General features: G+C 38.1%; 1 pseudogene; it reads left to right on the plus strand.

The window, feature by feature from the left end:
• The first annotated feature begins 13,378 nt into the window (after positions 1–13,378).
• Positions 13,379–15,026, plus strand: LOC102545373 (BAR/IMD domain-containing adapter protein 2 pseudogene; annotated as a pseudogene).
• The last annotated feature ends 1,620 nt before the right edge of the window (positions 15,027–16,646 follow it).

Genomic DNA, 16,646 nt, shown 5'->3' on the forward strand with positions numbered 1-16,646 from the left:
AACCATTTTGAGTTTAATTTAATATATGGTATGAGGAAAAGTTCTAAATCCATTCTTTTCCATGCTCAACATCACTTGTTGAAGAGACTATGTTTTCTCCACTGTATATTCTTGCCTCCTTTATCGATTGACTATAGGTGAGTGGGTTTATTTATTGGATATTTCAGATTTATCCCATTCCTAGGGGACTTTGGTATTTCCAGCCTGTCACATGTACAGGCAATTCAATGGCCAGAGAAACTCTTAAGATGAGTCACAAGTAGTTACAGGTAGAAGTTGGACAAATGCAAATGCAAGTGATTGGTGCTGAGAGGATGTGGACAGGCATCAATAATGTCTGCTGTGATTGCTGTATCTTCAGGTTAATCCTTTCCTCCTAACTCAACTACTTGCCTAATATTTTAGATACCTAATAGTCATTTCAAACCATCATGCATAAGAAACTCCCACTGAATCCCATGCCTCAAAACATGTTCTCTCTTGGAATTCTCCCATTTCTGTAAGTTGAAATTCCATTCATTAAATTGCTCAGACCAAAACGATGAATCATCCTTGATGATCCTTTCTTTCATACCCTATGTCCAGACTACCAGCTCTTTAGGAGAGTTTTTCAAACTTCCACCATCATCTCTCGCATGGATTATTACAATTGCCTCCTAACTGATTTTGTTTCCATCTTTGCTCTTGCTCTTCTTACAATCTTCTACCTATAGAGCAATCAAGGTGATATTTTAAATTTAAATCATACTATGCCAAAGGCTTCTCATCTCATTCAACTTCAAAGCCAACGTTCTAATAATGATCCACAAAGTAATAATCTAAATAATCTGACCCCAATTATCAAACTGATCTCCTATTTGACCACTCTCCTATTCACTTACCCCACTCTAGCCACATTGGCTTTCTAGCATTTCCTTAAACGTATCAAGCTTGTCCTCAGGATTTTGCATTGTTGTTTATTCCTTTTGCACTACTTTATACCGGATGGCTGTATGATAGACTCAGTCACTCACCCACTTTAGGTCATCTTTCTGAGTCAATTTCAATTATTAGGTAGTTTTCCTTATGGAACATTATGCCTCATGCTTCACCACTTTTTTCCCCTTAGCCTAAGTTTTATCATCACTTGATACTGTATAAAGCTTTATGAGAGCAGTGACTTTGTTTTGTTCTCCTAATGTCTAGAAAAGTTTGTGGCACTGATGAATTCTGAAAGAGAATATTATGTTAGAAAAAGAAAACTATTTCCTTACACTATAAATCAATTTCTTGTCTTTTATAGCATTTTAATATGTTTTCTTGCCTCGAGTTTGAATGCATAAATGTAAGATATATAAAGAAGTCATACATAATGTTATATCTTCTGTGGTTTGTCTATAGCTTAGGATACCCATAGAAGAAAATAAAACACTGCAACATGTTTTAAAGTTATTTTCGCTTTTTAATTAATTTTTTTAATTGAAGTATAGTTGATTTTCAATGTTGTGTTAGTTTCTGGTGTGCAGCATAGTGATTCAATTATAAATATATATTATTTTTCGTATTCTTTATCATTATAGGTTATTTAAAGATATTGAATATATTTCCCTGTGCTAAACATTAAGACCTTGTTGTTTTTCTATTTTATATATAGTAGCTATTAGCCTCAAATCCTAGATTTCTAATTTATTTCTCCCCCCTTTTTTCACCCCTGATAACCATAAGTTTGTTTTCTATGTCTATGAGTTGTCTTTCTATTTTTATGTTATAATTTATAACTAAGGAAAGGTATTCTTTTGAAAGAAAAGGAGACAGAACTTATTTATTTTTTGATTGATATACTGCTATGTGCTAGAAAATTTGTATTGAGTATTATTCAATCTTTATTATCTGTTCAGAAAAACAATAGTAAACTTACTAGAAGAAGAGACCATGTTGCTCAGTTGCATTTTATGAAAAAAATATATAGTAGGTGTTATGTATAATAGTTTCACAAGTTGCTGGAATGGAAAAGATGGTGAAACCAGAGAGTACACATAATAAAAATGTAATGATCATAGTACATCCAGACAATGGGGTATTGTTCAACACTAAAAAGAAATGAGTTATCAAGGCATGAGAAGTCTTGAAGAAACTTAAATGCATATTACTAAGTAAAAGAAGCCAATCAGGCTACTTACTGTATGATTCCAATTATATAACATTATGGAAAAGGCAAAACTATGGGAACAATTAAAAAATCAGTGATTAGGGTAGAGGAAGAAATAAATAGGCAGAGCATAGAGGATTTTTAGGGCAGTGAAAATACTCTGCATAATATTATAATGGTAAGTAGGTCTCATTACATATTTGTCCAAATCCATAGAATGCACAAGACCAAGAGTGAACCCTAAGGTAAACTACAGACTTTGTGTAGAAAATGTACCATTTTGGTGAGAGATGTTGATGATAGGGAGGACATATATGTGTGAAGGGCAAAGGGTATGTGAGAATTCTCTGTTCCTCCCTCTCAATTTTGTTGTAAATGGAAAACTTTTGTTTAAAAAAGTGATCAGAATTTCTGTTATTGATCCTATTCTATTACATTTATCTTTTCATTTTAGCTTAGTGAATCTTGGCAGAAGAGTATATTCTGGAAGAATTTTCTTGATATCTGAAGGAGTCATGTTTACATTCTTTTGTTAAAACATTTTTGAGAGCAACTATTTATCAGCATTCTACCAGTTTCTGTTGACACAAAGACTAGTATAAAAGGTTGTTATTTATTGAAGAATGGTAATAGTACTTTGTGTTAAGCACTATAGAGGTGGGTATTAAGTGTTTCCAAAGAGGGGGATATAAATCCCCATTGTTACCTTGGGAAACACCAAGAGGGGTGACAATTGGGCTGAGTGTCAGAGGACAATTAGCAGTTAGCAATATGAAATAGAAGATAGGGTCAGAGTTTCAGGAAGAGGCAAAATGCTATGCAAAGGTGGTAATGCATAAACTTGCAGTGCCCACTCAGGTGACTGCACTTGCTTTAGTTAAGTTGTGGTTAAGAATAAGGATGAGGAAACAGCAAGAAATACTCTGGTATAATTATGAAGGGCTTATACATCTAGGAAGGCATTTGAATTTTATACTAAAATTTATATATTTTTATTTACTATTATTTTTTATTGAGTTTTAGTCAGTTTACAATGTGTAAATTTTGGTGTACAGCACAGTTTTTCAGTCATGCATGAATATTATATATATGTATATATATGTGTGTATATATATATATATATATATATATATATATTTATATTCGCCCTCATACTCTTCTTCACCATGAGCCATTACAAGATCTTGACTGTATTTCCTTGTGCTATACAGTATAAACTTGTTTATCTACTCTATATATACCTGTCGGTATCTATTAGTCATGAACTCCCAGTTTGTCCCTTCCCACCCCCCTCCCCACTGGCAACTACAAGTTTTTATTTTATTCTATGTCTTTGAGTCTGTTTCTGTTATATATTTAAGTTCATTTGTCTTCTGTTTTGCTTTTTTGTTTTCTTAGATTCTACATATGAGCAATCTCACGTATTTTTGTTTCTCTTTCTGGCTAACTTCACTTAGAATGACATTCTCCAGGGACATCCATGTTGCTGCAAATGGCATTATGTTGTCATTTTTATGGCTGAGTAGTATTCCATTGTATAAATATACCACAGCTTCTTTATCCAGCCATCTGTTGATGGACATTTAGGTTGTTTCCCTGTCTTGGCTATTGTAAATAAGTTTAAGTATTTTTAAAGAAGAGTGATACATTTGCATTCTAGAAATATCCTTGTAGGAGAAATTTGGAGGATAGGTTGGTGGAGGGGGCATACTGGAGGAAAACTAGGAGAAAATTTTGTGATCAGGAGATATTAATGAATACTGGTGCTCAGTCTTTGTTAGTGAATTGTTGAAGTATATAATTAACATATTTTAGAAAGATGGAATGTTCAGGGTTTATAACTGTTGGATGTGAGGTATCAGCGATAAGAGGCATTTAGGATAAGTTTGATCCCTTTAACTTGGACAATTTTTGGATGGTATGGCTGTCTAGTGTGATTAGAGATAACAAAAGACATGTCTGGGGAGTGGGGAAGGACAATGAAGTGATAAGATGATAAGTTCAACTGTAGAGCTGTTAAACTGAATGCAGTGTGGAATATTTAAGTTCAATGTTCATAAGCAGTTAGTTGTGTATTTCAGGAGCTCATTGGAAACAGAGCTGCTGGGTAAACATATATTTGTGTGTCATCAGAAAGTTACTGGCAGTTGCAGGCTGGGGTTTGGGAAAGTTTACTGTGATATCAGAATATGTGACCATAACAGTTAGTGATGATTAAAAGAAGATTGGCTTACAAAGGAGACTGATAATTAGCAGAGGCCAGGAGAGAACGAGGAAAATGTTGAAAGCACGTGTGTATAAACAGGTTTAAGGATTTCTGCCCTATAATATGCTTTACCTGATGCTTTTTAGGATGTCAGAATGATTTTGAAGTTTTAATAACACTTGATGGTAATGAGAAATGTAAGGGCAATTTTCTTAGAGGAGTGATTCTTAACATTTTGGGAAGTTTGATTATGTGAAGTTTCTACCTATGGAAAAATCTACATATTGACTGTGTTTGTCAAAGTTCTTGGCTCAATGGTTTAAAGAGTTTTTTTTTTTTTACATCTTTAGCCCAGAAAAGAGTTCATATTCTCATGGGACAGGCAGCAGCATTTATTGTCTTGTTGAAGGGAATATGTTAACTCTTCTGCTCTCTGTCATAATATGGTCCAGAGGGACCTGTACTGTCCAGATTCCCCAGAATGTTATTTGGGATCAGATGAAAAAGAGTGACAGTTATATTGGAGAACTTGAGCTGCAATGAGTGTGAGATAAGTTGTATGAAAATTCATGGGCTTAACACATCAGTAGAAAGTTACAGGGGTGGAGAGATCTGAAACATGCTGAGATACTTCTTCCAATGTAAAGTGCAAACGATTGCCTCTCACACCTTCCACTACTAAGAAGGAAGTATAATGACTTCTTAGTCGGTCATTTTGGGCTTGGGGGGTAGTATAATGTCACAATTGGGAATATACTGTAACTAATTTATGGAGTGAAAAGGAAAGCTATAGTCTTTAAGTGAGGCCAGAAGAAGAAAGGGCTCTGAAATAGGTCCGGACTGTGATGCCAATAGCCCTGACATTTGCATCATACTTCCTGGCAGACCCTATGTTGTTAGGGGTAACTGTGGTGGGAAAATATGCCATGAGGCTTTTGTGTCACATTCCACTTGGATAATTAGACCCTAGACTCCCAGAGCCGTGCCATGCCACGGACAGCAGCAAATTCAATACCGTTCAAAGAAATAGTGCCCTACGTCCCACTAGGCCTTGGTAGATATGACACACCTAACTATGGGACATCAAATGACAGTTTTGTTGGAACTGTCCAGTATGAGCTGGATTATCTCAGACTAACCATTTCATAAGTGTGTGTGTGTGTGTGGCCAGTTGTGGGGAGGCAGCAGCAAAATTCAGAAGGTAGAAGAGATACACCTGGGATGGCGCCTGGGATGGCGCCTAGGAGGGCCAGAGAGCACATGTCAGTTCCATGAGCAAGTAGCTCAACTTCCCCATCATTCACCCTTGTTGGACGCACCACTCTCTCACCTTACACTGATTTCCTTAAGATCAGCTGACAGAAGAGGAAAAAGGCCAAACTTGATTCAGGACTTGGTTAGCGTGGTATACGGATGTGAGCTGAAAATGAACTGGTGCCACCTTACAGCGCTGCTCAGGCATGGCCTTGAAAGTGATGAAGAGAAACCCCCACAATGTGCAGAGCTTCAGTGCTGTGCCTGGACTTCCACTTTGTGTGGAAAGAGACACAACTCATGTTAAGAATATATATGGATCCTTGGGTCATGGAGGATGACTAAGCTGATTGTTCAGAGACCAGGAAGAAGAAATATTGAAAGATCAGTGACAAAGAAATCTGAAGAGAAGGCATGTGGATGGACTATGGGATTATGAGAGCCAAGTGTCAATATCACCAGAAGCAATCCATCACAAAACAAGGCCTTAAATACTAAACTCGTATGTAAATTGCTGTGGATCAAGATGCTTAATGACTTAGATGGTAGCATGCATTTCTCCCATTAACTAGAACATACTGCTTGGAATTAGCACTAGACCATGGACTCAAGTCTGAGCTGCACATGATTCAAAAGCGTCAGGCTTCTAGTTTTCTCTACAGCCATCGTTCAACACCTCACCTTCCAAAAAAGGCTGGGGCTGTGCTTGCTGGTTAAGCTTGTGTGCTCGCTGTTTATAAAGTTTTATCATTTCTCTAAATTGGACTGTTTGAGTTTTGTCTAAATATCTGAAAGCTAAATTATTTTTTGTTTACTGTCTGTGCACTAGCATTGTAAATGATGTCATCAGGAATGTACAAAACTCTTTGACAAAGATTCAGGGCCAATAAAAGCAACTCACTTGGAGGAAAAAAAAATGTGACATGAAGGTCGGGAGGAGGAGGTTACTGTAGTACATTAGGAGCAGGAAAAAAACATTGGGGGTCATTTCTGAGGCTGAGGGGTATTCTAATGGGTAGCAGAGGATAAGAAGGGAGATAGATGCTAAATTTAACTTGGTGAATGTTGTGTTGCACTGCCCAGATTCAGGCACCCATTTCCCAAGTTGCTATGGCTCTTGTAGTCAGAGCTCTCACGCCTAAGTCGTTTTCTGGGAAATTGCCCTTGGCTTGTTTCACTGAAGGTTCTATCCCCAAGCTGGAGGAAGCCAGAATCCAATGGTTGGTTGAAGCAGGAGTGCAAATGCACAGACCCCTTGCTTTGATTTGGGACAACTCCAAAGCTTCCACTTTCCTAATGTTTCACTCCTTCCCAGGTGTTTTACCCTAGAGTTCTCTAATACACCCCTGCACCCAAATTCCCTCTCAGCAGCTGTTTCCTGCACAACCTTACCTGCGACATTACTCCCGCTGATTAAAAGCTTTCTCAAAGCTTTCTAAAGATACAAAAGTAAAAAAAACAAAAAAAAACCAAAAACAAAAACCACAAAAAACAAACAAACAAAAAACAAAAAACAAAAAAAAACTTTTTGAAAGCAGGATTTTTATGCATCTTTATTAAGGTTTAATAGATGTAAAATAAATTTCACATATTTCAAGTGCACAATTTAGTAAGTTTGGACTTATGTATACACTCATGAAACCATGATCAAAACAACGTATTTAACGTATCCACCATTCCCAAAGACTCCTCGTGCCCTTTTGTCATTCCTCCCTACTGCGCCACTCCCCTGGCCACCTGAAACAACCACTGATCTGCAAATTGTCACTATATATTAGTTTGTATTTCTCAGGACTTTATGTAAACCGAATCACACAGTATATAAGCTTTATTGTCTTATTTTTTTTCACTTAGCATAATTATTTTGAGATTCACCTCATGATGCTACATGTATAAACTTATTTTTTAATCACTGATTATCCCATTGATACAGCAAGTTTGTTTTCCCATTCATCCATTGATGAACCTTTGGGTTGTCTTCAGTTTTTGGTTATTGTAAATAAAGCTGCTATGAACATTCATGTAAAAACATTTATATTAACGTGTGTTTTGATTTCTACTGGGTAATAAAGACTGGATTGGCTGGGTCACATAGGAGATATGTGTTTAATATTTAAGAACATATCAAACTATTTTCCAAAGTGATTGTGCCAGCTTTCATGTACACTAGTGGTGGATGAATTCTATCTCTACCACATCCTCACGGACACTTAATATGATCAATCTTTTTAATTTTAACCATTCTAATAGGTGGAAAGTGATATTTCATTACAGTTTTACTTTGCACTTCCCTAATAACTAATAAATGTTAAGGATTTTTTTTTGCACTTATTTGCCATCCCTACTATTCTCATTATTTGTGGATTCCAAATTTGTGAATTCACCTACTCCCTAAAATTTATTTGTAACTCAATATAATCAATGCTTGGGGGCACTTCAGCTGTCATTTAAGGGGCATGAGCAAAGCGTTGAAATATTTTGAATGGTCTCAAGTGCACTCACACTCCGTCCCAGCTAAGGTGGGCAAGGCGGCTGTCGTCTGCTTTCCCCTTTCAGCTCTCATGCAGTCATGGTGGAGGATGGAAATGGTAGGAGACGATGTGGTGTCGTGCAAGAAAACCCCCAGAGCCACTTTTTAAGGGTTTGGATCCCAGCGGTGGCATGTTAGTGGGGTGGCCTCAGGCAAGTCATTCCACACTACTGGATCTTTTCTCCTTTGTAAAATAAAGGAAACAGACACATCAGGATGAACTGTTTTTAGTATTTAAGACTGCAATCCACGTGAGGTGTGTATACCTACATCTACATTGATCTATCATCAGTTTATCCACATAGTTCCCCAGGAGTCATGATTCAGTATGCCCTAACTCTGTATTCACTGTGACTTTATAATGAGAATAAACTGTATTTTCTTTGGTGAAGTAGCTGTTCAAATATTTCACTCATTTTTAAATTTGATTATGTATTTTCTTAATGTCGAATTTTGAGAGTTCTAAGTAGTATCTTTGTCAGATATATGCTTCTAAATACTTTCCCACAAAGGATAGTGGCATATTTTTTCATTCTCTTCATAGTACCTTTTGAAGAGGAGGCAATTTTAATTTTTATGAATTATTATTTTTATGTTTTTTTATTGATTGGGCTTTTTGTCTGGATCTAATAAATCTTTGCTAACTTAAAGTTACAAAGGTATTTTTATAATTTGTGTTTTATATTTATGTCTATTATCCACTTTGAGCTAAGGTTAGTACTTGGTGGAGAATATTCATCCAAATTTAATTTTGTCATGTAAGTACCCACATTGGAAAAGCTCTCCTTTATGTATTGGATTGTCTTTGTACCTTTGTCATGACTAGTTGTCCATATATATGAGGTTACTTATGGGTTATCTGTTTTATCCCATTTCTCTATTTGTCTGTCTTGGGGGCAACACCACACTGTCTTGATTACTGCAACTTTATAATAATTTTTGAAATCAGATCAGTTTCAGTCCTCTGTATATTTGTTCTTCTCTTTCAAAGTGCACTGCCTATCATATGTGCTTTCTATTTTCATGCAATTTTATATTCAACTTATCGAATTTTACAATAACTAACTTGCAAGAATGTTGATTGGGATTGTATTGAATCTATAGATAAGTTTGGGGAGGACTTACATTCTAACAATGTTGAGTTTTTAAACCCGTGGGTGCCATATGACTTTCTATTTAATTAACTATTCTCTATCTCAGGAATAGTTTGTCATTTTCTGTGTTTAAGTTTTTCACGTATTTTCTAAGATTTATCCTGAGTATTAGTTATTTGATACTAATTTAATAGTTATCTTTTTTAAAGCAGTATCTAATCCCAGAGTTAATATTTTTAGTATATATATTTTTTCTAGATAATTTTCCTTGTTTGGCTTTTTCAGAATGCAAATCAGTAATAGGCCTAGTTAAGGCAGTGCAGTAAGAAAATACAACAGGAACACATGTAAATTTTAGTTACTTTAGAATAATCAGACACATTTAATTTATCATGGTTATTTTATTCTACACAGGTGATAAATAGAGTAAGACAAAAACATTCAAGAGTTGAAAATATTACGTGAATTTTTATACAATAATAACTCTTGGACACTTTGTTTTCAGCCATTCCATTTCCTTTTCTTGAAATAATCTTCATTTTAATCCAATCATTTTTATTTTAATACATTGTAAGGACTGGCTCCAAATACAGGGGCAGTAAGACAACAAACTTTTCCTCAAATTATCATTAAAAATATTTTGAACACAAATTTTTATAAACTATCAATTTTCAAAGTTTTTTTTTTTATTATTAAGAGAGTTTACAGCCTAAAAGCATAGGTTTTTGGAATCAAACCAATATGAATTTGAATCCTGTTTCTACCACTTATTACTTATTTGAGACTTGGGGAAGTCTGTGAGCTTTGGTTTCTTCATCTATAAAATATGTCTGCATAGAATATTCTTTTAATTTTGTAGATAATTACAATACAGGTAAATATTTTGTTTTCATATTCTTACTACCATCATGCTCAATTTGGAATAGATGCTCTGTACTTACATGGTATCTTGTCCATACTCCTATAATACCACTTACTATATACTATGTATTAATTGTTAAGCTTTTCTTGACATTATTTGATACAAAGGAATTAATTCATCATTAAAGAGAAGGTTTCTTCCCTCCTCTGATGATTCCTTCCAAAAGGACACTCAGTTGCTACCTCATGCCTGGCCTCTCTCAGTCCTTTTTCTGAAATCAAGATACTGAGCTCAGTTTCCACCTAGCTCCTCTTGGAGTGGTGAGTGCCCTCTGAGAGCACACACCTTCTGCTCTTCCAGGGAACAGGACCATGTGTGTGGAGGCCCAGTCCAGAGCTCCATGGTCAGGATGTTACATGTGTCTGGTTCTAAGTTTCAGTGTTAGGCATTATGAGGACCTGCTTTTCCTTCAAATTCAGCTATATGCTCCAACCTTCGTTTGTCATTATAAAAGTATAATTTTGACCCAGAAAGAAAGTAAAGAAAGAAAGAAAGAAAGAAAGAAAGAAAGAAAGAAAGAAAGAAAGAAAGAAAGAAAGGAAGGAAGGAAGGAAGAAAGAAAGAAAGAAAGGGGACATATAGGGAACCATTTTGTTTCTTGCACAATCTCTTGGTTTACTTTAGAAACATAGATACAAAATTATAAATTTAACTTGACTTATATTTTCTTTAAATCTTCAAAACTTTAATAAGGGTAATATTATTTTCATCACGGAAAGGAAGTTCAAATCTCAGTTGGTAGAATTATATGCATTACCTTCATTCTAGTTAAATGTTTGTTAAAAACATTAGAATTCAGGGGAAAAAAACAAAACCTCTGTCTCTATATGTTCATATGTACTATTACAGAAATAACTGAAGAATCTTATGTTTCCTTCCAGCCATAGACTTAATGAGCTTGGGTATTTTATTTCCTGAATCATTTTAGGATGATGTCAGCCTAGACTCTCACTTTCAAAGGATATAGAAAGCTGAGGTACTTATCTACGTAATTCAGTACAAAATTCCATTAGACCATCATTAGACCACCGTTAGACCATGGAAATAAGATTCTGTGACCTGAATTATATGGATAATAGATGCAATTCTCATTTTCTCTGGGGTACTATTAAATAATTATCGGCACATGAAGACTGGCTATTTTTTCAAAAAGTTCTACTTACAGAGTTATGGTCGAGCTAATACTCTTACTATGTAACTTTGTAACTATATATGTTAGTGGCTAAGGTAGCTGACATAAGTAAGCTGTTTAGTTTGGTCTGTTAATTGGTCATATGTATATATAAATGAAACCAATATTTGTTGAGCCAATGATATGATTTTCTAATGGATCAAATCAGCAAGGGAGCAATTACCTACCATGATTTGATCTGTGCTAAAATATCCCTAGTCTAGTGCATGTTGCGAGCTACCAGTAATGTGGTTATGTTAAAATAATGTGGATTCTCATTCTGGGCTCAGTATTTCAATAAATTACTATCTTTAGCAGCCAAGTAAAAGCATATTTTTATTTCTCTAAGAGGGTCCATTGGGTCATATGATTCAATAGATTATTTCTTTGACTATTTATCTTTTGATTGCTTTGGGATTTTGATAATTTGGGGTAATTGATGCATCAGGTATGCAACACGTTTGAAGGGAATATCATGTCAAAGTCAATGATAATTATTGTGAAACAGTTGTTTCTAAGAAAATTTAAAAGGGAGTATGTAGATCTAATTGTGGAATACTAAGAGTATAATTGTTGATCTCTGTCACAGCAATGATTTTTCTCTTTATTCTTGGTTAAAAAAAATAGGATGGGATAATTCATGAGAACGCAATAATGGAATATATACCATTTAAGACAATTCTCAGTAAGTGAATTCTCAAGTAATAGGTGAAGCACAGGGTGTCCTACTGCATCATTTGATAAAGGATTATGGTTATTTATTTAGCAAACTTATTTAGTAATGTCTCAGTTAGCTAACTTGAAACACTGGAGATTTGGATATGGGTAATAAGAGCACCCTGTGCTTTTTTTTCTGTTGCTCTCACAGTTAAATATCACAGAGGGAAGAGAACCTCAGCCCTCTCACTTATCAATGTATGTGGAGCATCTAGCATTATGCTTGGGACATAGTGGGTGTTCACTTAATTTGTTAAATGAATTGTGAGGTACAGTGAGTGGATTTTTCTTATTTTTTTTCATTTCCTCTTCCATTTCTCTTCTAATGTGGAGAAAAGGATGAACTGAGATCAGATGGAAGACAACCAAGCTGAAATGAAAATTATTTAGATAAGATTATCCTAGCTTGGTGAGACAAGGGTTAGGAAACCTCGCGGTAGCTTTGATTTGCAGCATACCAGACTAGGACTACTATCTTAATTTAGGTATTGGAAGTAGTTTTCAGTGACTTATTACTACATATACTATAGTCTGACTCCAACTTGGAAAGTTGAGAAAATTTGTCTTTTTAGTCTCTGTAACCTAAATTCCTTAACAGTAATCGATTCTTTCTTTTCTTTTAATCCAGAGATTTAGTGCATATTTCCCTCCAACAGATGAAAGTGCCAACCCTATTGTTACTCAGATCTAATCTACCTGAAATATATTATTTTTCTCCTGTAACTTTTTTTGAATTGAAGTATAGTTGATTTACAATATTGTGTTAGTTTCTGGTATACAGTAAATGTATGTATGTATGTATGTATCTGTCTATCTATATTCTTTTTCATATTCTTTTCCATTATGATTTATTACAGGATGTTGAATATAGTTCATTGTGCTACAGAGTAGGACCTTGTTGTTTATCTATTTTATACATACTAATTTGTATTTACTAATCCCAAAGTCCTAATTAATCACATCTCCACCCTCTTTCCCCTTTGGTAACCCCAAGTTTGTTTTCTACATCTGTGAGTCTGTTTTTGTTTTGTATATAGATTCATTTGTATTATTTTTAGATTCTACATATAAGTGATATCATATGATATTTGTCTTTCTACTTCTGACTTACTTCACTTAGTATGATAATCTCCAGGTCCATCCATGTTGCTGCAAATGGCATTATTCCATTCTATTTTAATGGCTGAATAGTATTCCATTGTGTGTGTGTATAATTGTGTCTTTGTCCATTCATCTGTCCGGTTCCTGGCCAAGCTCCGCACGCCGCCCACTCGCTCTTTTCGCCGCACCCGCCGCCGCCATCGTTGTTGCTGCTCACGCCCCCGCTCTGGTCCCTGGTGCAGCCAGACCAGCACCATGTCGCTGTCTCGGTCGGAAGAGATGCACCATCACAGAAAATGTCTACAAGACCATCATGGAGCAGTTCAACCCCATCCTCCGGAACTTCATCGCCACGGGGAAGAACTACGAGAAGGCGCTGGCAGGTGTGATTTATGCAGCCAAAGGCTACTTCGACGCCCTCGTGAAGATGGGCGAGCTGGCCAGTGAGAGCCAGGGCTTCAAAGAGCTTGGGGACGTTCACTTCCAGTTGGCTGAGGTCCACAGGCAGATTCAGAATCAGCTGGAGGAGATGCTGAAGTCTTTTCACAACGAGCTGCTCACACAGCTGGAGCAGAAGGTGGAGCTGGACTCCAGGTATCTGAGCACCACGCTTAAGAAGTACCAGGCGGAGCAAAGGAGCAAAGGGGACGCACTGGACAAGTGCCAGGCCGAGCTGAAGAAGCTCCGCAAGAAGAGCCAGGGGAGCAAAAACTCCCAGAAGTACTCGGACAAGGAGCTGCAGTACATCGATGCGATCGGCAACAAACAGGGCGAGCTGGAGAGCCGCGTGTCGGACGGCTACAAGACTGCCCTCACCGAGAGGAGGAGGTTCTGCTTCCTGGTGGAGAAGCGGTGCGCCGTGGCCAAGAACTCCGCCGCCTGCCACTCCAAGGGCAAGGAGCTGCTGGCGCAGAAGCTGCCGCTGTGGCAGCAGGCCTGTGCGGATCCCAACAAGATCCCGGACCGCGCCGTGCATCTCATGCAGCAGGTGGCCAGCAGCAACGGCTCCATCCTGCCCAGCGCCCTGTCGTCCTCCAAGTCCAACCTGGTCATTTCAGATCGCATTCCAGGGGCCAAGCCCCTGCCAGTGCCCCCCGAGCTGGCCCCGTTTGTGGGGCGACTGTCAGCCCAGGATAACGCGCCTGTCATGAATGGCGTCTCGGGCCCGGACAGCGAGGACTACAACCCCCGGGCTGACCGCAAGGCGGCCCAGTCCAAGACCACGCGCCCACCCCCCACCTGGCAGTCCCAGAGCAAGCTGAGCGACTCCTACTCCAGCACGCTCCCCGTGTGCGAGAGCGTGGCGCCCAAGAGCAGCTATGCCGCCACGGAGAACAAGACCCTGCCCCGCTCCAGCTCCATGGCAGCTGGCCTGGAGCGCAATGGCCGCATGCGGGTGAAGGCCATCATCTCCCACGTGGCCGGTGACAACAGCACACTGCTGAGCTTCAAAGAGGGCGACCTCATCACCCTGCTGGTGCCCGAGGCCCGAGATGGCTGGCACTACGGTGAGAGCGAGAAGACCAAGATGCGGGGCTGGTTCCCCTTTTCCTACACCCGCGTCCTGGATAGGGATGGTGGCGACAGGTTGCACATAAGCCTGCAGCATTGGAAGAGCAGCAGCACTGGGAACCTCCTGGACAAGGAGGACCTGGCCATCCCGCCCCCCGACTACAGCACGTCCTCCTGGGCCTTCCCCGCCCAGATGGCGGGTGCTTTCAAGCAGAGGCCGTACAGCGTGGCTGTGCCTGCCTTCGCCCAGGGTCTGGATGACTACGCTGCCCGCGCTGTGAGCAGGAACCCCTTTGCCAGCGTCCAGCTGAAGCCGATGGTGACAAATGACAGTGGAACTTCATTGGATCCATACTGTTTAACATTTGTGGCTGTGATACAGCCCTGGTGACCACATTGGTGACAGCAGACCTTATCTGCCATCCTGGGCATATATCCAGAGGGAAACATAATTCAAAAAGATACATGCACCCCAATGTTCATGGCAGCACTATTTACAATAGCCAAGACATGACATGGAAACAACCTAAATGTCCATCAACAGATGACTGGATAAAGAAGCAGTGGTATATTTATACACTGGAATACTATTCAGCCATAAAAATAATAAAATAATGCATTTGCAGCAACATGGATGGATCTGGGGAATGTCATTCTCAGTGAAGTAAGCCAGAAAGAGAAAGAAAAATACCATATGATATCACTTATATGTAGAAACTTAAAAAAAAAAAAAGACAAACTTATATGCCTAGAAATTGAACAACCTAGAAGCAAAGGACAAGTTTCTAGAAACACAGAACCCACCAAATCTTTCTCTGTAAATTGAAAACCCAGGGAGATGATATTGCTATTTGATTAAACTACTGTAGTTTGCAAAAACATGGGCTATACTTTAACTTCTGTTGGTATATTTTGGGGCTAAGATGGGCTGCTGCATGATATTGCAGTCAAAGAGAGCTTAGTATATTCCGGATATTTAAAATAGTTCTGTGTTACTGAAGAGCAGGAAAGAGAGGCAACAGAATACAATGGTTAAGGTAACTATTTGGGTAATTTGGGGAAATTTTTATAGATGAAAAAACTTTTACCTCAATTTTATCACCCCAAAATGAAAACAATATCAACAGCATTGAGAAGTCTGTGAGGATCAGGTGAGATCATTAGTACACAGAAGAGTCCTGGAAACAGCAATTGATCAGTAATGCTAGTCTTATTAAATTTACGACCCTCTTTCTACTCCACAGCTTAGGACATGCTCCCTTAAAAGAGAGTCGGGAAGAAGGATTGAGAGGAGATCTGATAGGGCACTGACATTGTTTGCAATAGGGGATAAAATGTTTATTTTGAGGAGATGATGGGAAAGTCAACTGAGTATATCCAGTAGACAGACAGACAGGTGTGAGGTTCAGGAGGGGAAAGAAATATGAGTTATCATCATGGACTTGCATGGAGTACATAAGCAAAATATTAAAAGTGAGAAAAAAGGCAAAAGGAACAATTCTGGAACTGATACTCTAGGCATGAGCAGAGAGAGTGGAATCTATGAAGAATAAGACCATATAAAAGTCCAAGGGAGAAAAAAAAAACACAGAAGATACTGTTTTTATAGCCAGGAGGGGAGGAAGTTCCATGAAGAAGGCAGTACCAGAAGTAGCTACTGCTTCTGAGAATTTGAACAAGGCAAGTGACGGATACTGTGTATTGGATTTAGATGTTAATGTAGATTCTTGAAGTAAGAGTAGATTTGGGAGTACGGTGGGGCCAAAAACAACTATCAGTTTCAGAGTGAATGAGTGATAATATACTTACCTTTCAAAAACCTTGGCTATGATGGGAAAGCTAGAGATTAGGCTGTAGCTAGGCGAATAAGTATGTTCAATAGAAGCCACTATTTAAAAGGCAGAGACTCTAGAATATTTTTAGCACTAGTATAAGGAGTAAACACAGAAGGAAAAACTAAGGACATGAGCTGAAAGACGGGATTGATACAGCCAGATAGTTGAACAATCAG

This window comes from Vicugna pacos, chromosome 29, assembly GCF_048564905.1.
Source record: "Vicugna pacos chromosome 29, VicPac4, whole genome shotgun sequence".
Lineage (NCBI taxonomy): Eukaryota > Metazoa > Chordata > Mammalia > Artiodactyla > Camelidae > Vicugna > Vicugna pacos.